General features: G+C 38.8%; 1 pseudogene; it reads left to right on the plus strand.

Annotated features, from left to right (window-relative positions):
- Positions 1 to 8,714: 8,714 nt before the first annotated feature.
- On the plus strand, positions 8,715 to 9,568 carry LOC138813653 (vomeronasal type-2 receptor 116-like; annotated as a pseudogene).
- The last annotated feature ends 13,526 nt before the right edge of the window (positions 9,569 to 23,094 follow it).

Raw genomic sequence — 23,094 nt, forward strand, 5'->3', positions numbered from 1 at the left:
TTATTTCTCACTGGAAGTTGAAGATAGATTTAGCTTGACCGTCAGAGGTAAACCTTGTCACCTCACTCTCTATCAATTCTCAATGATAATAGATGGAGAAAGAGAAAATGATCCAAATAATGGTGAAAATACATTAGATCATGCTCAGACTCAATATCTGTCAATGTTCTTTAAACAGTATGAGAGAAGGAACAATTCAACCATTCAGAAGGCTCCCTGAGGAAAACAAAATCTGTTGCTTGTTTATTTGGAATGGAAGTTGAGGCTCCTTGACGTGCCATTTTTCTTGTGTTTCTATGGCTTGTTCTGCCCACTTGGAAATGGCAACAGAGCAGTCAATGAAAAACCTAGAGAATAGTTTTCAAAATGCTCTAGAAACACTACTGGTAAGCATGGGCCCTTTTAAGTGGCAGAGTTCAAGGGAAAGGCTATAAGAAAAAAATTGGAAATCCAGATGTGAAAGAAGTTAATGAGGCCAAGAAAGGCCAAATGGCCTTAGTTGGACAGAGGCAGCAGTAATGGAGGAGTTTCTGAATTCTGCAGAGAGGTATAGCTTGTCACTGATGTGAAATAATGACCCCAAGTGTGACTAACATCTGGCATAACTGGGCCTTGTCTTTCAAGTCTCTGTAGCCCCAATAAGCAAGAGAGTTAAGAAGGAGAGTGGAATGCTTGATATTTACTTTTTACTAATTCCTAAAAGATATTTATTACTAGTTTTAAATTTAAAATTTTCATTGTTACTATAAAGGGGATATACAGGGGGATTACACTTACCCAAGTCAGGTAAAGAGTACATTTCTTTTTGGACAATGTCACCTCTTTCCTTGCTCTTTCCCAGTTTTTCCCTCCACTTCCAAGCACAAGTTGTATGGTTCATTTACCACATAGTGTCTAGTGAGTACAACTCATGCATTGGTTCACTATTTGTCCCTCCATTTCCCTAATCAAATTGTAAAGGCCTCACCTCTTAATACTGTCATATCAGAGAAGATACATTCAAATCCTAATAAGGACCAAGCTGAAGGAAGAGCTATGGACCTGAAGAGTGAAAAGTTCAGGTGGTAGAAAATCATTGCCTTTTTAAAATCAGGTGATAAGAAAAATCAAAGCAATGCTTTAGAAAGACTTATTTAACACTATAATGGTGGGGGGAGAATGAAATGAGAAGAAATTGAAGAATAATCAAATTGAAATAGAGATTGTGTATCTTTACATATGGATTGCAATGTATATGAGTTATATATGTAACAGTATGGCAGATTTTGCCAGATATGGACGTTAAGTCTAAACTATAAACATGAAAAAAAAACTGACTAAAAAATGTTACACTTAAGGGAGGATTCCAAGAGAATAGATCCTTTGAACAACTAATGAGCAGGATGCTTGACAGTTAGCTCAGCTGAAAGCCTGAAGAGAAGGAGGTCATATTGGAGAAGAAAATTAAGGGATAGGTTGAAATTAGTCCAAACCTTTTGTAGGGTTTGGCCAAAGTAATGGAGGCTCTTTCTAAAACCTTTAGGCGAAATGTCCTGGTTTAATTGTTGAGCTTGGAGAATATCTGGGTCTTTCCTAGATGAAGGCAAAGAGGGTTCTTAAGGTGAGGTGTAAGGGGATAATAAAGAAGGTGTCCTTTAAATAAAAAACTGAAAAGATTGGGGAGTTAGAGGAAATGTGGGAGAGGAGGGTTGGATACAATGAGAACAGATGAGATGACTCTCTGATTAATTTTTCAGAGGTCCTAAAGCAAGCAGTAGGAACCATTAGTTTTTTTTTTTTAATTCTTAAAATGGGGGCTAGTGGGGAGGGTGAATGGGAATCAGGAGAGAGGCAGAAAGTAAGTGAAGGATAATAGTCTCTGGCCCTCATTGGGTAGCAGGAAACAGGGGATATTCATTTGGGTTTAAAGAAAGAATGTGAGAGCTTTAAGGGAAAAAAGAACTGAGTCACAGTGGGAGGCAATGGGCATGGGTGTCCTGAACTGTCCCAAGCTCAGGGAATTTACTTCTAGAAAGGGAGTTGGGGGAGCAGAGGATTGGGTTTGGGGTGGGGGCTTGTTTGAGTCTGGCTTGCTCTGGAGGAGAAAAATAGGGGTGGATTTTAAGGGTGGGATATATAAGGAAACACTTAATTTAGAAATCAGGTCCCTTCCTAACAACAGCAGAGTACCCTGGGGCATAATGAAAAGGAATGGCTGACAGATATGTTTCCAAACTGGGAAGGTACAGCAGGAGTGTGGAGGGGCTTAAAAAGAGTCCCTGTAACACCCCCCCAGTAACTCTTAAATTGGAGAGGGTGGAAGAACCTCTCCTGGAGGATAGAAGGGACATCAATGTCCCAGTGTCCAGAAGGAAATCAATACAGGTAGGCACTGTGGCTTATACATATAAACCTTTGGGCTCCCAAGGCCCTGACTTCAAATCTCAGGGCTGGCACAAAACAAATATAATTTAAAAAAAATAACTAAAGATAAAATCGTGATGATTTCTCAGGAGGATGAAGCACTACTGGGGTTCAGGTAGCTAACTGAAATGCCTCAATAATCCTATTAATGTTGATGATGATGATGATGATGATGATGATGATGATGACAATCACGATCATGATATTGAGGAGGAGGAGGAGGAGGAGGACCATACTTGTAGTTACTAAATTCCTATATGGGGAGGGGGGGCAGAGGTGATTGTGTAGAGGGGCGGGGGGGGAGGATGGGAAGGGTTGGGAAGGGGAAAAAAAGGAGGAGGCTACAATGCTTGATAAGAAATGTGCCCATTATCTTGCCCATGTAATTGTAACCCCTCTGTAAATTATTTTCACAATAAAAAAAGAAATTGATAAAAAAAAATAAATTCCTATACAGTGTGGATATTATCTATTCCGTTGTTTGTCTCCCCAGCTAAGCACCATTAAAAATGAGGGATTTGGGGCCTAAGAGCTCAAAAACATATCCCAGTCTGCTCAGTTTATAATTTTCAGCTAATGTTGAAAAACAGCTTTGAACTACAAGCATATATGTTGGGTTATCCATGAACTATATATGTATAAATATAATTAGTGTTATTTTGCCTGTCCGGGGGCTTGACTCAGGGCATAAGCATTGTCCCTGAGCTTCTTTTATTCAATGCTAGAAAGTTACCACCTGATCCAGAACTCCACTTCCAGCTACTTTGGTAATACATTGCAGATAAAATGTCCCTCCCTCACAGTATAACCCCTGGTTTCACTATATTTGATGTCAGTATAACTTGTGGAGGAGATGGGGAAAAACCAGTTGTTTAAGGATACAGGTGGACCTGTTGCAACAATGAGAAGTACAATTTGTCATGTCCAAAACGAGCTTTACAACGTCAGTGCGGGGGGGGGGGGGGGGAAGGGGGGTAGGAGAAGGATTGGGATTGGGGGGGAGGGGGAGGCTGGGAAGGGATGTGAAGGGTAAACAAAGGAGGAGGCTGCAATGCTTGGTAAGAAATATACGCATTATCCTGCCCATGTAATTATAACTCCTCTGTACAGTATGTTCACAAATAAAAATAAATTAAATTTCAAAAAATAGAGTCTCATGGACTTTCTTGTTTGGACTGGCTTCGAACCTAGATCCTCTGATCTCACACTCCTGAGTAGCTAGAGTTACAGACATGAGCCACAGCCTCACAGTGATAATTTTTTTGATAATGACAGTTTCCCTACTATATTACAATAATGACAGTTTCCCTACTATATTACTATGGACTAAATTCTGATTTGGGACATTTGACTCCATGTTGTAGTACAGGATTTCACTTAAATTCTCTGAACACCACAACACTTCTGAGAAGCAAGCTAAGTACAACAGTAGCATACTGAAGATCACAGGTTCTTTAATATCAGATTAAATTTGAATTCTAGGAACACAATTTTTTTGTGACTGTACTGCAGCTTGAACTTAGGGCTTTGTCCTCTCACTTGACATTCTTAATTAAGTTGAAGACTTAATTCTGGCTTTTTGCTAGTTAATTAGAGATAAAAGTCTTATGGATTTTTTTTTGCCCAGGCAGGCTTTAAGCTGAGATGCTCAGATCTCACCCTCTTGAGTAGGTAGTATTACAGGTATGAGACAACCGCACTGTCTCCTTGGGTGTTTTTTGATACATTTTAAATTGCAGACATGTCATAAGGTGAGAATTTTTCACATGGTGTGATTATCACTCAGGATTCTGTCAAGAAATAGAAATCCAACTAGTAACTTTAATAGAGATAGTGGAACATAGACAATTGGTTGGATGGATGATGACATGAGAGCAAAGGCAAGATGAGGACATTGCAGCCATAAACATATTAGCTGAAGGGAACTTCTGACCACCATAGATGGCTTAGATAGTTCTGCTCTGCAATTTACACAGGGCGTGTTGAATCTCTGTGTTCCCCAGGCTGTAGAAAGGGGTTCAGCATGGGGTGACCCCAGAGTACATCAATGAGGCCACTGTTTGTTGCCTTGGAGAATAGGACACTGTTGACCCAAGGTACACCCCAATGGCGGTTCCATAATATAAACATACTACTCAGAGTTGAGAGCGATGGGTGGAGAAGGCTTTATGCTTCCCACCTGCTGATATGATTCTCAGAATAGAAGAAATGATTTTATAGTAAGAAAAAATGATCTCAGAGATAAGAAATAAAATGAATAGGGAACCAGCAAAATATAGGGCTAGGTTCTTTTTTTGTTTCTTGTTTTCTTTCTTTTTTTATTGTGAAAATACCATATAGGGTGCTTACAATTACATGGGCAAGATAATGAGTACATTTCTAATCAAGCATTGTTGCCTTCTCCTTTGTTTCCCCTTCCTATCCCTTCCCATCTCCCTCCTACTCCTGCCCCCCTACTCCCCACGCCAAAGTTGTAAAGTTTATTTTTCAACATAATGATTTGTACATCTCATTGTTGCAATGGGTCCACCTCTATCCCTATTTAAACAGCATTTCACAGCAGTCAAGGCAAAACACTTGAGAAGGGTCACAGTAAAAATTATGAATGTCCACATCCTTGAAGCTGCTAAACTCTGAGGCAATCAGAGTGTGTACCTGCGACTCCAAAATGCTAATGAGGAAATACAGCGTATTCAAGAGTGCATGGACATGAGGGTTCATGATGCCTGTGTATTTTAAAGGGTGACAAATGGACACAAACTTGTCACATGCCATCACCGTTAGAAGCATGCCATTCACATTTCCAAAAATGATAGCAAAAGACACCTGTGTGAGGCAGCCCACATAGGAGATGGCTCTGCTGTGACTCTATATGTCCCCTAGCATCTTAGGGACAATGGTGTTGATGAGACCAATTCCACTGATGGACAGGATGGAGAGAAAAAAGTACAAGGGGGTGTGGAATTGGTGTTCAGAACTGATGACCAGGATAATGAGCAGATTTCTGAGTACAGTTATCATGTATATGGACAGGAACAGCCCAGAGAGGATAGATTGTAATTTGGGATCCTCTGAGAGGTTAGGAAAAGAAATTCTGTGACACACTTTTGGTTTTGTGCTTCTATGTTACTTGAACACCTTTTTTTTAAAAAAAAAAAAGAATATTCATTGGAGAAAAAATAAGATACAACTAACTGCGCACTACCCTGTATATTGTTTGAATTCCCTCACACTCTCCCAGTCCCTCCCTCCTGTCTCTACCACAAGTTACATAGTTCACTGTCATCAGTGGCTAGTGAGCTCTGCTGCTGCACTTGTTCGCCTTTTTTTCCTGAGTTTTGTACTCCCCCAATATCCTAAAGATATATATTTGGATATACCATACTGCCCTGGGGCAGTGGAGAACCTCCTGGAGATTCCAATGGAAGCACTGGTGCTAGCATCAAGCAAGCGACTATTTTGTCTGGATTATTGGTTCAACTATTTCATGTCTGACACAGGGATTTAAGAAAAATCCTGACCCACATTTATCCCTGCTCACTAGGTGGTTGAATCCAATACCTGCTCTCATTTACAAGATTGGAGGAGGGAGGTTGTGTCAGTGTCTTTCTTCTCTCTCCTAAAAGAGTTCCAGAGGCACAATCTGGACCCAAGAGCAGAGAATATAACCATTTTCCAACCGCTTGTCTCAGTTTATGGTCATGATGCTGAGATTTAATTCCCTCCATGCAATGTCGGAGGGTTTATGTCCATAGAGAACTACTAACACTGATTATGGTGAGACATGGAGCCAGCTTCTTTCCACAATTTCTTACACATACTTTTCTGTTGTTTTGTTCTACTATGGAAGTACCCTCTGATCCGCACCCCTTGACTCTCATGTGTTCTTTCATGTCTGGTGCAATCTTCATGTTCTATCTTCCTTGGCTGCCATCTTGCTATGCTTCTGGGGAATCCCCTTGAATGATGATATTCTCTGAGTCAGCTTAGTGTACCTCTACCACATAACATGAATTGTATTTCTTTGTTTTCTTTAAATTCCTCACAATGCAAGATTAACTTCTTTGCAGCAGGGTGGGCCATCTGCAATCATTTAGCAAGTGAGCCCAGAGACAAGATAGCCTGTTTTCTTATGTAGTCCAAACACAGCAGGCTATGCCTCTCTGCTCATACTGGTTGAACTCAAGTGAACAAGCTGCTCCCAATTTGAATTATATTTCTTAAGAGTTTTCTCAGATGCACAGCTAATCCAAGGTACTTAATGACTTTGGATGTGAGGTGGGCATGCTCCTATGTCCTAGCAGACAGCAGTGTTTTTCACATGTCCATACATGCTAGAGAGGAAAAACCAGCTTTCTCATCCCTGCCCACCCCTTTCTGCAATCTCTGAAGAATAGTCATCTCATGTATGCTGATCAAGGCCCATTCAGGAGCTCTCCAAATTGTAATGTCATCCTGTTGGAAGATAGGATCTACATATACTACTGTGTAGAGATAAGCATTTGATTCAACAATGTCATGAGATTTGCAGTTAATAATTTTTAATACACATGCACACCAAATTTTTGTGACCCCTGTGCAGGATAAACCTAAAGAAATACCAATTACTTCTTACCCTGGTGTTAGCTGTGGAGGAGATCAACAAGAATGCTACCCAACATGACTCTTGGGTTTAAAATCTATAGTGCACTTTACACAGATAATGATGTTAGAGTATCCACTCATCTGGCTGTCTGGGATGAATAAAAACTGCCCTAATTACACCTACAGAAGAGACAGCAAACCTATGGCAGTACTCAAGGAACCTCTAGCATATGTGTCCCAACTTGGACACTGTTAGACCTCTACAAATGTCCACAGGTGAGGATGGGAAGAGTGGGCAGTTGTGAAGCCATGTCCACATTGACTCTGTCCTCTACAGGCTGAAGAAGAAGTGTTATCACCAGCCCTTAAAATTGCTTGATTGCACAGGGAAAAGATTCCAAAAATGGGTGGAACATACACATTTTCTTTGCTGCAAAAATAAATAAACAAAAGGAAATATTTTAAGAGACTAAAGGATTACCCAAAGCTCTGAGCCTTATGCTTACATTTCTACAGAGATCTCAGAACACGGGAGATGACTTTGCAAATGGTATAAGGAAACTTTTGCTCCCACCACTGATAGTTGTTTTGTAGCTCACATGAGGACCGGGATTTGCCTGTGACCATCCTCTTCCTGGTTTGTGTTCATTTTTTTTTTTTTTGATCGGTCGTGGGGCTTGAACTCTGGGCCTGGGCGCTGTCCCTCAGCTCTTCAGCTCAAGGCAAGCACTCTACCACTTGAGCTACAGCGCCACTTCCTGTGTTCATTTTTTCACCTCTAGTTCATGTTTGGGACTTTTGATCCTCTCCTGAGTGACCATGGAAAGTTCGATGCTGTCTATCATATGGTTGCCAAGGACTCTGCTCTAGCTCTGGCCATGGTCTCCTTGATGCTATGCTTCATTTCTGCTGGACCTGGGTGGGACTGTTCATAACCCAAGATGACTATGGTGTGTGGTTCCTCTCAGAATTGAGAGAAGAGATGTGTATAAATGGAGTCTGTCTGGCTTTTCAGAGCATGATCACTTACAGTGCCTTTTCAGATTTCTCAAATGATCTATGGATGCATTGTCAACTAATTGCCAAGACTCATCAACAAATGTGATTATCATTTATGGAAACAGTAAATTTCTACTAAGCTTTATTCTTAGATTTGGGCACTTTTTAATTACAGGGAAAGTCTGGGTCATGAACTCACTCTATGATGATGTGACTATTGGTAAAAGATATTTTCTGCTCGATTCTTTCCATGCTACTCTCATCTTCTCTTACCATCTTAGAAACACTTATAGGTTCAACAATTATATTCTGACAGATACCTTGTCCAAGAACTCAGGAGATAATTCCCTTCACAGCTCAGAGATTCAATCTGTTTATTGCCTGCTGATTAATTCTGACTGCAGAGACGTGGGGCACTGTTCATACAATGCCACACTGCATTGGTTGCTGAGGCACATTTTTTACATGACCATGTCAGACGAGAGTTACAACATCTACAACACTGTTTATGCTGTGGCCCACGCCCTCCACCAGATGTTTCTTGGTCACATGGAAGAGCCACCAGTGCAAAATGTCCAACCAAGGGCATTTCTTTGTTCATAGCCAATGTCTTTGCTTTTGGGTAGCCTACACTAGGCATGCAGACTTTCTATGAAAGCACTCTTAGCAGATGGAACTGGGTTATCTGAATCCATTTTGGAAAATACAAGAGACACTGCCACTGTCTGATGAAAACTAACAGCTTCCTAGCTTATGAAGACCCATTGGCGTGTCTCTGTCCTGCTTGGCTCTCTGCTGCACTGCACTCACAACTGTTCTTCGTGGGGTGTTTATCAAGCACCAAGACACCCCCATTGTCAAGGCCAATAACCGGTACCTCAGCTACATCCTGCTCATCTCCCTCATCTGCTGCTTCCTCTGCTCCTTGCTCTTCCTTGGCCATCCCCACACAGCTACCTGCTTCCACCAGCACAGAATATTCAGAGTGGTCTTCACCATGGCTGTGTTCACTCTCCTGGACAAGACTATCTCTGTGATACTGGCGTTGAAACTCACTGCTCCAGTGAGAAGCAGGAGACAGTGGCTTGTGTCCTGGGTTCCTAACTTCATCATCCCCATCTGCACCCTAATCCAGGTGACTATCTGTGGCCTCTTGCTGGGAAATTCTCCTCCCTTTGTGGACATAAATGCACACTCTGAACATGGACATATCATCATCCTGTGCAACATGGGCTCCCTCAGTGCCTTCTACTGTGTTTTGGGATACCTGAGTGCCTTGGCCCTAGCCAGCTTCACAGTATCTTTCCTGGCCAGGAACATCCCTGACACCTTCAATAAGGCCAAGTTTCTGACTTTCAGCATGCTGTTGTTCTGCAGTGTGTGGCTCACCTTCCTGCCTGTCTACCACAGTGCCAAGGGTAACGTCATGATGGCTGTGGAGTTCTTCTCCATCTTGGCCTCCAGTGGAGGTCTCCTCAGCTGCATCTTTGTCCCTAAGTGCTACATCTTCTTGATAAGACCTCAGAGAAATTTTCTGTCCAGATTCAGGTAGAGATCACATTCTAGAAGAAATACAAATTAAGTTGAACATGTGTTGTTTAGAATGTATAGAGCCTTTGAGAGAAATCTGTACCAATTTGGCAATCACAACTTAGTTTAATTTGAGGAGTTCTTTGAACAAAGTATTGACTCTAATTCATTCCTCTGCTTATGTTAGAGTCATTGCAAATTCCCAACAAGTCCTCCTAAATTGCATTCTAACTTGGATATATTATGCTTCTTCCGGTGCAATCTGCCCTTTATGCTATCATTCTTCCTTATGAGTATATTATGTATTGTGCTTCTTCCTTTCTCTTTCCTGTTTCAATTAATCTTTATATCTATGCTATATTGCTGCTTGTACATCACTATATTGCTAAGGCTACTAGTATATGAACATTATGTTGTCGAATGTTTCCATGATTGCATTAGGGTACCTCGAGTTCATTCTCTGATCTAGTTTTGTATTTCTTTTCACAGATTTTCTTTATTACTTCTCTCTTTTTTTGTACTTTTTTTTATTGTAAAAATACTGTATGGAGGGGTTCCAAGTACACGAACATGGTAATGTGTACATTTTGTATCAAGCATGGTTGCTTCTTCCTTTGCTTTCCCCCTACAATCCCTTACTTCCAACCTCCACAATTATTTGCCCTTAAGATGCTGAAGTTGTAAAGTTCTATGTGATTTTTTTCTTTGTATGTTCCTCCTCTGCGGTATAACTCTTGTTTTCACTGTATTTGATTCTGGTACTTTGTGTCTTCTATATACAGTTCTGTAATTTTGGGAAGGAAAAGGAAAAAAGAAAATGCTCAAATAGGTATAGAGCTTGACCATTGTAACAATGAGATGTAGAAAACTCTGTGCAGTTTACCTATTTTCTATTTTTCTATATTAGTGAGTGCAGTATTTTAGAGAACCTCTCATTCTCACTCTTCCTTCCTTAAGAGTTTTAGAGCAGAATATTAATCTGCTCCAGTTTCACACAGGAATCTAGCATTTTTTTCTGGAAGAAATGCAAGGGCACCAAAAATAACTAGATCTGTCGAAATGAGAAGCTGTAGCAATAGTTATTGATCATTATTTATCTTGGCCAAGCAGAGCCTTGTCATCCCAGTCCCTAAGAATCCCCAATATTAGTGGAAGGAGGAATGGAATGATTTATAAGAGGACACAAAGCTCTCCAAAGAGAGGACAAACATTTAGATAGGCTCTGACTCTGTATCTCTCAATGTTCTTTATGATTCTATGAGAACAAGAATGATTCAGAAGTCCCTTAAGAAATCAGAAGTGTAGAGGAGCTTGAAGTAGGAATATTGTAAGGCCACCATCGCATTCTAGAGTCAGGAGGAGTCCAAATGACAAGCAAGATCATGTCACTGAGTCCAGAAATCTTGACCTCATTCAATGTTGTAGCTGTGGCTCATTGGAGTGACATCACCCACGCATGCATGACAGAGACACACGCAGCGTTGTCTCTAATTCTGCTGGCACACTGCTGGAAAAAAGGAAAGCATCTGCACAAAGACAAAAATGTCTGGAAGCCAAATAGATTATTCCCACTTACAAGGACTCAAAGAAGAGAGTGCTTGCTGTTCTGTATAGGTGCTTATGTAACAACCACCATTGTTGAGCAAGTATCATATAACACAGGGACACTGATGGATTTTGCTACAATAACACTTTAATGAGAGTCAAAACAGCCTACCTAAACTAAACAAATGAGTGTTAGACTACCATGTCAAATATCTACATCAAACTTTTGAAGAATCAGATAAGTTGCCCACTAGAGAAATAGGAACAAGGAAACTTCAACTCCAATAACTGTTTGCCCTTTATTAAGTATAAACTTACCATTTATGCTATTAATAAATAGCTAGTTGCCCTTATATATTAATCATACTCCAATAGTATAGGAAGTAAGCTTAAGTCATTCTAAGGAAGAGGTCAAGGTACAATGGACCTGTTCCTGTGCTCACAGTGGAATAAAATGGATATTTATCTTGTCAAAGGGGACAACCTATAAGAATTATCCTAGTCACATGCCTTATGTCCATAAGCAGCAAGACCATTACACAGAGAGCTGTCACAGTGTTTCTATACACTTATGAGATACATTAAAATCACTCACTCTGCTGAGCACCCATGCCTTCACTCCTCAGAGAGCTGACATGAGAGGATCAGGGTTCCAAGCCAGCCTGTGGAAGGAAAGTTCATTAGTCTTTTATCTGCAATGAACCAACAAAAGCCAGAATATATCTGTGGTTCAAATGGAAAAGCACTAAGTTTACACAAAAACAATGCTTAGAAACAAGTCCCATACCCTGACTTCAACTATCAGAACCATTACCCCCCCAAAAAAACCCATATGAAAACAAGGTCACTTTCATTTCTCTAGGTGGCCCTGATGTAAATTCCATGTGAAGTACAGAAAGATGATGCATATGGAATAAAAAGAGCAACAGAGAACACAATGATCATAGCTAGGAAAATAGAATCTCCTAATAATATAATTGATGCTGTTTTTAAAACCGAGGCCTTGACCTTTAATATCATTGTGATAGTCCCTTTGTAGTACTCAGAAATAGTTTAGAATAACACATGTATTGTAGTTTGGTGAAGACCTCAACAGGAAACAGCCAGTACTATATAGGTAGGAAAAAATGTTTTGGTTACCCATTTTGGTAATCAAACACAAGGAAGAACATATAAAACATGGTGAACTTTGGCATTCACACAAGTGGTGAAATAATTTTTACTGTGCTGTCCTAACAGCTGGCTAGACAAAACTATTACATCTGTAGTTACTGGATAGAGCTGCTTCGGTGCTTAGACACAACCAAGGTGTAAAGAACCAAGGATGGGGAGGGGAGACAAGATGGCAATGGGACAGTAGGGAAACACACAGCTCTCTACAACCAAAAAGAGAGGTTGAGTACCAATGCTTAATTTCCTCAGGCAACCAAAACAAAAGAGGCACGAACACCCAGAGAAAAACAGGAGGTGGAAAAAAACAAAAGAGAAAGAAAGAAAGGGAAGAATTTCAGTACCGAAAAGCTGAAGTCTCTGTCCCCAACCTTTACTGTCTATGCAGCAAAGTGCAGATCTCTCCACACAGACACTGAATGCAATAAAGGCCTGGGAATGTAAGATTCAAGCCCTGTGAACCAATAACTGTCAGGCCAGACTGATATACCCACCAAAGCTAGCATTCACATTCAATGGAGAAACTAAAATTTTTAATAGGAAAGAAAACTTAAATGAACAATAAAAAATAAACCAGCATTGCAAAGAATACTAAGAAGGGGAACACAAGCTGAAGAAAACAATCAGGAATTGGGATCATCATCAGAAAGGTATCACTAGAAGTCTAACTTAGTAAGCACAGGAGGAAAGGAAAAAAGAAAAACTTAGGAAAACAGGAAATGAAAGGATTCGCAATGCATCTCTCTATAATAATCATAAATATTAACGGACTCAATTCAGCAATCTAAAACAAACAAAAAAAAAGAACTGCAGATTGGATCAGAAAACCCGACCCATCCATCTGTTGACTTCAGGAGACCCACCTCTCACCAAACATACAAACAAACTCAGAGTGAAGGGTTGGAGAAAGATCTACCAAGCAAATGCCCCCAGTAAGAAATCAGGAGTAATTATCCTGATATCTGACAAAATATACTTTTCATTAAAATCAATACAAAAAGACAAGGAAGGATACTACATATTAATACAGGGAACAATCCAGGAAAGTATATTATCATTATCAGCCTGTACTCCCCAAACATTGGAGCAACCAAATATGTTAAGCAAAAACTCAAACTTACAGAATAAAATAGATCCAAATACGATAATACTATGAGACTTTAGTATCCCACTCTCACCAAATGGCAGGTCTATCAACCAGAGGATTGGCAAAGATGCTACCCAAATAAGTGAGGCCATATTTCAAGCAGAACTAACTGACATCTACCAAGTATTTCACCCTCAAATGAAACAGTACATGTTCTTCTCAGCAGTTTATGGAACTTTCTTCAAAATAGACCATATCTGTCCATCTTAGGAACTTAAGCAAATACAAAATCCCAATGATTTACAATCCTGAAGTACAGAAAACAGTCCAAAATTCATATGGAACAACAAAAGACCTAGAATAGCCAAAACAATTCTAGGGAAAAAAGACAAAATGGGAGGGTTCTCAATGCCAGACTTCAAACTCTACTATAGAGCCATAATAACAAAGACAGCCTGATACTGGCACGAAAACTGACCCAAAGGCCAATGGAATAGAATAGAAGATCCAGAAATAAAATTACATGCCTACAGTCAGCTGATATTTGACAAAGGTGCCAAAGATGTACAGTGGAAGAAGCACAGCCTCTTCAACTACTGGTGCTGGAAACAGTGGGCAGCCACAAGCAGAATATTAAAAGTGGACTCCAGCCTGTCACCATGCACTAACATCAACCCAAGATGGATTAAAGACCTTAATATCAAACCTGAATCTCTGAAACTACTGCAAGACATAGCAGGAGAGATACTTGCACATATAAGCACAGGCAAGAACTTCCTCAATAGAGTCCCAGGGTCACAACAAATTGGAGAGAGACTCGAGAAATGGGACTACCTTAAAATAAAAAGTTTCTGCACAGCTAAAGTCATAACAACCAAGCTAGAAAGACAACCAACTAACTGGGAAAACATATTTGCCAGCAATATATCAGATAAGGGGTTAATATCCAATATATACAGGGAACTCAAGAAACTAATCCCTCCCAAACCTAACAAATCAATTATTAAATGGGCAAGGAAACTAAAGAGAGACTTCTCACAAGAAGAGATAAAAATGGCAAAGAAACACATGAGGGAATGTTCACCATCCCTCGACGTAAAGAAAATGCAAATAAAGATAACCCTGAGATACCACCTTACCCCAGTCAGAATGGCCCACACCCTAAAGTCAGCCAACGACAAATGCTTAAGGGGATGTTGAGAAAGAGGAACCCTATTACACTGCTGGTGGGAATGTACACTTATACAACACCTTGGAAAGCAGTCTTGAGGGTCCTCATAAAGTAAAATATTGACCACACCTATGACCCAGCCATAACATTGCTAGGCATCTATCCTGAACAACAGGAACCTGTATACAAGGACACATGCACCTAAATGCTTATTTCAGCAGTTTCCAGGATATGGAAACAACCCAGATGCCCCAACACAGATAAATAGATCCGAAAATTTTTATATGTATACACAATGGAATATTATGCAGCCATTGGAAAGGACAAAATAATGACATTTGCAAGGAAATGCATGGAACTAGAAGAAATCATGTTAAGTGAGGTTAGCCAAGAGTAAAGAGACAAATGTCACATGGTCTCCCTGATAAGTGGATGTCAAATCCAAAATGTAAGGTGATACAACAAAGTTAACAAGAATTTAGAAACAAAGGACCTCTACCCATCTAGTTGAATCACTACTAAATAACCCCATGCGGTTGATCACATATATGGTGTATATGTGCATATTGGAGGGAAACCAAGAGGAGACACAGAACAAGAGGGAATCAGGCAAAAACATACAACAGTGGGAACTAAACCACTCAATGGCAGCTCTGGGATGGAGTGGAAGAGTGGGAAAGAGGGAACAGCTAGTTGATGCTATGCAAAAGGAAAGAAATATATATATATATATATATATATATATATATATATATATATATCACATTATGTGCAAGAAATAACAGTATTGTCAAAGCTCATAGACTAAAATCTTTATAGCCCATGATAGACAATTTGCTCCCTGAAAGTTAGAATGTTTGTGACTTTGACTAAGCATCACTATCCCACAATATTGTGAAATTTGGGAAATTATGTAATCAATCACAATGAAGAATATTCGAAAAAATGAAAGAAGGAAGGGGTAAGATACAAGGGATTCAGACATTTTATTAAGAGATGTTTTTGGAAAGGCAAGTTGCAATTAGGCTGTTGAGAGTTGAGTTTCATCTATTAAAGGGTCTGAGGCCTGGATTTGATTCTGAATGATTAGGAGTAATTATCATATGTGGAATTTTTGTGGAAATTTTTATATTATGTTTTGACATTTAACTCAAACCTCTGTAACAAAAGATTTAAAAACCTGAAAAAAGAAGTTAGGGCATTTGGTCTCCAGTGATGTAAAAAAGAGAGAGAGAAAGGTTGATTTTTGTCATTAAAATCTAGTTTTCATTTCATTGTATGAACTCTTATATGAGTAAACTATTTTATGAGCAGAACTGGTTCCATTTCCCATGGAACTATACATTATTTTAAAGTGTTTGATCTCTGAAGTCATTATTCTTGGTTCTTTCATTTACACAGACCAACTTCCTCACTTTTCAATATTCTGATATGTGAGGACAAAAACAATGGCAACTATTTTTTTTAAGTTGTGAGCATTTAGAGTTAATACACATAACACAATGGGCACACTGTCTGCCTTAGGAATCCATTAGGGCAAGGTGAGTGAGAATGAAGGAGAATGGGGCAAGAGCTGGTTATGGTTGTGGTAATTCCAATAGTTGAGAATACAGTGAAACTTGTGAGAATGCATTCCCCATTGTTCATAGTAAAAACTTTATGTCTGCAATACAAGGGGAGAAAGGGGTAACATCCTTAAGTATAACAATGGTACCCTGTTAACATCATCCTTCAAAAACCAATTATATCAGAAGGAAATAATAATTAGTGGAGATATTTGATGCTAAAGATTTAAGAGCTTTAAACATGAGCAATTTAAGCATGAGCTTTAGTCAATGAGAAATAGAATAGAGTTGACCTATAAATTCCTGGATTGTAGACACAGCTCTTACATTTTTGATGCTTATTCTAGACTTCTATTCAATGTAATAATTTTTGTGTTAATTTCTATTCCATGTGACACAAAATATCCTTTAATATTCATAACAGAAGCAAATATATTAAAAGTTTTGTCCCCAAACATGTAATTTTAAAGTCACACACGTACATGCATAATATTGAAAAATAGGGCCAGCAAATTCGTTTTTGCTGTTAATTTTGTTTTGTTTTTGTTGCTGGGGGTTGACCCCAGGTTTCATATATGCTAAGCATGTGTTCTTTAATGAGTGCTCATGTACTGTCCAAATCCTGCCCCAATCAGAAAACAGATTATATATATATTATATATATATATATATAAAGTTCCAATTATTAAAATGCATAAAAAATAATTTCTCAACTTGTAAGTTATTTATTTAACTACTCTTAGACTGAATGACTGAAAATCTGATTTTGAAATGTCACTAAATTGGTAAATGGAGTTTCTTTAGATGGTTATTCACATTCTTTTCATGTTTTGAATTTTGGTTTCTTCTTTAAATGGGAATATGACACTTTCCAAAATAATTAAGATAGATATGCTTGCTCCAACTTCTTTTTTAATGAGGGTATTCTAATATATATTAGATATATGTATAATGCTAATATATAGAGAAATTTATTTGCTTTGTACATAGTATTTCAGCCATAGCAAAGTGTCTCATGCATACAAATATTCTAGACTTGTTGATGATGCTAATTTATTGGCTCTTTCCTTGGGAATTCTGACTTTGTATATTTGAGATTGAGGCTGGGAATGTATGCTTACTTTCTTAAGAACCCTTGTGTGAATATGATATAGGTGGTCTAAAGACTATAATTAATAAAATGTTTAGACTTTATTCTCTAGTTGTTATCAACACAATCTTCAAATTTTAATAAAGAATCAATTTGTTACTAAAAAACGAAGCAAGGATCTTTTCAAGACTGATGCCCAAGGAAACTCAGCCTCCTTTCTCAGGTCTGACAGACCAGGAGCTGACCAGTGCCTGCCTCTGTCCCTGAGTATACAAGCATGGAACCCACACCTGTCCTGGAGACACTCAAGTGAATGAGGGAAAGGATGGGTTCATCATTCACCATCATATGATCTTGGGAAAATCAAGCCCCAGAGTTCACAATTATCCAACTCGTGCACCTCATTGGACCATGTCTCTAAGGATGTCCAAACACAAAGGGAAGAAGAAGAGAAGAAACAAGAACACCCACAATTTTGGGGGGAGGGTTCTTTAAGCTACTCTGGGAAAAGATAGTGTGTATTTTCTTCCACTACTTTATTTTCTGCTTAATGTTTTAAGATCCAGTGATGTTCAATCTCTCCTTGTATTGGACTAAATTTCACATCATAAAAGCGTTAGTGTTTTACAATGAGATATGACAAAGTAAACGAGTCCCAAGAATCAAAGGATCTGTTCTTAACTTGTCATATACTTTCTAGATGACTCTATATTCTGTACCCCATATATGATGTATACACATGCACATCTGAAGGAAACTAGGAGGAGGGCAAAGAACTATAGGAAAATGGGTGAAAAATAAGACAGTGTGGCTCATCAGCTGCACTGGTCATTGATGAAAGCGAACTAAGCAACTCAAGAGTGATGATGGGAAGGAAGGGATGAGAGAGAATGAGGAAACAGCTGATACTAAGCAAAAGGAATGTACACATCACCCTGTTTGGAAAAAAACAGTTATATTGTTAAAGTCTGTAGAGTTCATAAACTTTGTAATTAAGACAATGACAAGATGAATTGTGAAATATAAACGGTGTTACTGACTTGAGCTAAGAATCACTATGCCACAATACTGTGAAATTTATGTATTTACTTACTCTCAATGAAGAAAAAGTGTTACTGTTTTAAAATAGTGACTAAAACCTTGAGTAATATGTGTTAACTTTTTACATTCTTATGTAAAGCTATTATTAAATTCATTATGAATTTCAACATTATACACGTAATATTTTTTCAAGTCAGACACCAGTGGCTCCCTTAGAAGGCCTGGATCTGAGGATCACAATTCAAAACTAGCCTGGACAGAAAAGTCTATGAGACTCCATCTCTAACTTGCAAGTTAAAATATTTGACTGGAGGTATTTCTTAAATGGTATAATGCCATTTGTGAATAGGAAATCCAAGAATGGGACCTTGGGGCCCTGACTTCCAGGGCTGGTTCACAAATCCAAAACACACCCACCCCCCCAACACACACACACATACACACACACACACACACACACACACACACACACACACACACACATTGTTTTTATTGTGAAAATACAATTACATGGGCAAAGTAATGAGTACATTTCTTATCAAGCATTGTTGCCTCCTCCTTTGTAACCCACGCACTTTTTTCCATATTGAAAACTGAAATTGATTTTTAATTCCATTCATTCCACTACCCAACTCTTAAAAACATCAACCCTGTATACATACATACATATATATATATATATAGGTACATATATATATATATATTTAATTAACAAGTCATGCCTTTTCTGTGTCTGTGGATGCCACTGCAGGCAGTACCAATTATTGCAAAGGTTCGGCATATAAGAATAGATAAAAAAAGGGGGGTGAGAGGAAGACAGACAGAGAGACCCGATATATTAAAGTCACACAATCATTAAATGAAAACAAACCCAATATGTGTGAGCAGAAGAAAAGAGAAGCTTACTCGTGGCAGGTGAGACAACCCAACCCAGAGAAGGGCTGGAATAGCAGGAATAGGCTATGGATCCCGCCTGTACTCCCTGGGCCTGCTGCTCAGGATCTGTGTGATTTGGTGTTGCTGAACCCGCTCCCAGAAATGGATCCTGTATTATTCCAGAGACACATGCAGCTCCCCCATGGTCAAGACCCAGGTCTCCTTCCCGATGACACTCACTGCCCCATGCCGCAGAGGATGCTGGGAGTATCCTTCCCCTTCCAGAGCAAGACCCTGAGCTCCATCTTCCTGAGAGGTGCCAATCTATGTGCAGGAGCTCGGCAGCTTGGACACACTGGTTGTCATGTCTGGGGACGGCCTGATGCACAGGGTGAGGCCAACGCACTAGTTGGTTGGCTGGTTGAGGTGGATGTAGAAGTTCCCAGAGGCAGAAGTTGCACTCCAGATCTAACATGTGGTGAATGGCTCAAGAAACAACCAGACTGGGATCTGGAAATCGCTGAGTACCTCTCCAGAAGGATCTGGCAACCTACTGGTAGCTTCCATCAGCCAAAGGGATAGGAGGTAGCAATTCTCAAACTGGCTTTGAGAACATCAAAAGATAAGAATATTAGCTGAGTTTTACAGTTTTCTTATTTTTCTTCTCTTATTTTGCCAGTTTTTGCCAATACTAACCCTTCCAAACTCATATATACCTTGTTTTTCAGCCCCAGGATTCCTTTGGTAAAAAAAATCGTGGAGTGTGTTAATATTTTACTTTCTTATACATATGCTTCAAATAGATAATGTGTAATTTGTTCTACATACATATATTTCCCATTATGGTTTCCTTCAAAGGACAAAGAAAACAAATAGCACCTACATGTAAATTTTCCTTGCTTTATCTCTTCAAAATTCAGGAATGAGACAAGGATGTCCACTCTCTCCACTCCTCTTCAACTTAGTATTAGAATGCCTAGCTAGGGCAATAAGACAAGATGAAAACATAAAGGGGATCCAAACTGGGAAAGATGAAATGGAACCTAACCATCATATCATCTTTGCAGATGATATGATCTTGTATTTAAAGAAACCCATGGACTCCACTCCCAAATTACTTGAGCTGATTGGAAACTTTGGCAATTCAGCAGGTATAAAATTAACCCTCAGAAATCAATGGCTTTCCTGTATGCCAATTACAAGAGCGTGGTTGAAATGAGGAAAGCAACTCCCCTTTTTTTGTAAGTTTTTTTTATTGTAAAAATACTGAACAAAGGGGTTACAGTTACATGAGCAAAGTAATGAATACATTTCCTATCGAGGATTGTTTCCTCTTCCATTTTTTTCCCTACCATCTCTTCCCTCACACCACCAAAATTACTCCCCACTGCTACTCTGTCGAAGTTGTAAAGTTTATTTTCAACATAGTGTTTTAGACATTTCATTGTTAAAATGAGTCAACTTGTATCCCTACTTAAGCTTTTTGTATTTTCCCTTGCCCTCCCTGAGTTAGAGAAGTGTATATACAAGATGCAGGTCACTGACATCAAATACAGTGATAACAGAGTTTTACTGTGGAGGAGGAACATAGAAAGAACCAAAAAAAAAGAACCATGGTACATTATCAATACATTAGAAAGAATAACAAGAAAGATAATGATATTTGTGTCCCTAGGTTGGGGTTCATTTTGCTTAACATCATCTTATATGGTTATATGTACATTGCTTTTTACCTTTTCTACTTGCCCCACACAAGTATTAGTTATTGCAAATAAAGGAAACCATGAGACCTATGTTTCTTTGGGCCTGGCTTACTTCACGTAATGTAATTTTTCCAAGTCTTTCCATTTCCTAACAAATGGGGGGATGTCATTCTTTCTGATGGAGGCATAGAATTCTATTGCATATTCTATGTCTCCATCAGAAAGAATGACATTGCCCCATATATACATATATATACCATATATATATATATACCATATATATATCATATATATATATACCATATATATGTATATACACACCACATTTTCTTGATCCATTCTTCTACTGAGGGACATCTGGTTAGGTTCCATTTCTTAGCTATGGTTAAAATGCTGCAATAAGCATAGTTTTGCTGGTAACCTTAGTATGGCCTTGTCTGTGATCAGTTGGGCAAATGGGCAAGAGTGGGATTACTGGCTTATATGGCAGCTCTATGTGGAGTCTTTTGAGGAACCTCCATACTGCTTTCCATAGTGGAAAGACACCCCTTTTGTATAGCACCACAAAAAATAAAACACTTAGTAGTTAACTAAAGAGGTGAAGGGTCTGTCTGAAGAACATTTTAAAAACCTGAAAATATTTAAGGAGAACTAAGCAACTGGAGAAAGCTCCCATGCTCCTGGATTGAGAGGATTAACATCGTGAAAAGGGCAATACTGCCAAAGGCTATGTACAATTTCAATGCCATGCCTATCAATATCCCAACCTCATTCTTCAATGAAATAGAAGAAGCAATCCAAAAATTCATATGGAACAATAAAAGACTCCGAATAGCAAAAACAATCCTTAGTAGAAAGAACAGCGCTGTAGGAATATCAATTCCAAATCTCAAACTACTACAAAGCCATAGTAAACAAAACAGCTTGGTACTGGCATGAGAACAGACCTAAGGACCAATGGAATAGGACTGAAGATGCAGAAATGAACCCAGAGACCTATAGCCACCTAATCTTTGACAAGTGAGCTAAAAAATAGAATAGAAGAAAGACAGTCTCTTCAGTAAATGGTATTGGCCAAATTGGTTAATCACCACTAGAAAACTTAAGCTAGATCCATATATATCACCCTGCTCCTGAATCAACTCCAAATGACCTCGAAGTGAAAGCAGACACCATGAAAACATTACAGGAAGGAATAAGAGAAACTTTAGGTCTGCTTGGCAAAGGCCAAAAATTTCTTAATAGAGAGCAAGAAGCACAACAAATCAAAGAAAGGTTGGACAAATGGGATTGCATGAAACTGCAGAGCTTGGCAAAGGACATAGCTAGCAAGATCAACAGAAAGCCAATGGACTGGAAGAAGTTGGTCACTAGTCATACAGCAGATAAGTGTCTCATATCTAAACTATACTAAGAACTAAAAAAAACTTTAATCTTCCAAACACAAATCCTCAAAGAAACAACTGCCCAATTAATAAGAGAGCTAAAGTCGAAAAAAGAGACTTCTGTGAAGAGGAAATAAAAATGGCCAATAGACACAGGAAGAAATGTTCACCTTCTCTAGCCATAAAAGAAGTGCAAATCAATAAAACATTGAGATCCCACCTCATCCCGGTTAAAATGGATGTAATCAAGAAAATCTAGTAACAACAGATGTTGGAGGAGATGTGGCCAAAAGGGAACCCTACTGCATTGTTGGTGGGTGTGTAAATGTGGGCAACCACTTTGGAAAGCAGCATGGAGGTTCCTCAAAAGATTCCACATAGAGCTCCCTTATGACCCAGCAATCCCACTTTTGGGCATTTAAACAAATCATCTCAAACAAGGTCATATCAAAGCTACAGCACATAGCTAAGATATGGAACCAACCCAGATGCCCCTCGGCAGATGGATGGATCAAGAAAACGTGATATACATATATACATAAATATGTATACATATACATGTATATATATGTATACATAAATATGTATACCTATACATGTATATATATGTATATATTCATATATATTTATATCATGGAATTCTATGCCTCGATCAAGAAGAATGACATTGCACCATTCGTTAGGAAATGGAAAGACTTGGAAAAAATTACATTAAGTGAAGTATGCTCGGCCCAAAGAAACATAGGTCCTATCGTTTCCCCTGTTTTCAATGACTGGTACATGTCTAGGACAAGAAGAGAAGTGCAAAGCATATGTATATAATACCATATGAAGTGATTTGAAGTGAAATATACCCAAGACAGGGACACAAATGGTTTTATCTTTCTTGGTATTGTTTTTAATGTACTTATAATGCACTATGTGGTTGCTTTGTTCCTTTTATAT

This window comes from Dipodomys merriami, unplaced genomic scaffold, assembly GCF_024711535.1.
Source record: "Dipodomys merriami isolate MVZ:Mamm:240054 unplaced genomic scaffold, mDipMer1.0.p SCAF_6, whole genome shotgun sequence".
Lineage (NCBI taxonomy): Eukaryota > Metazoa > Chordata > Mammalia > Rodentia > Heteromyidae > Dipodomys > Dipodomys merriami.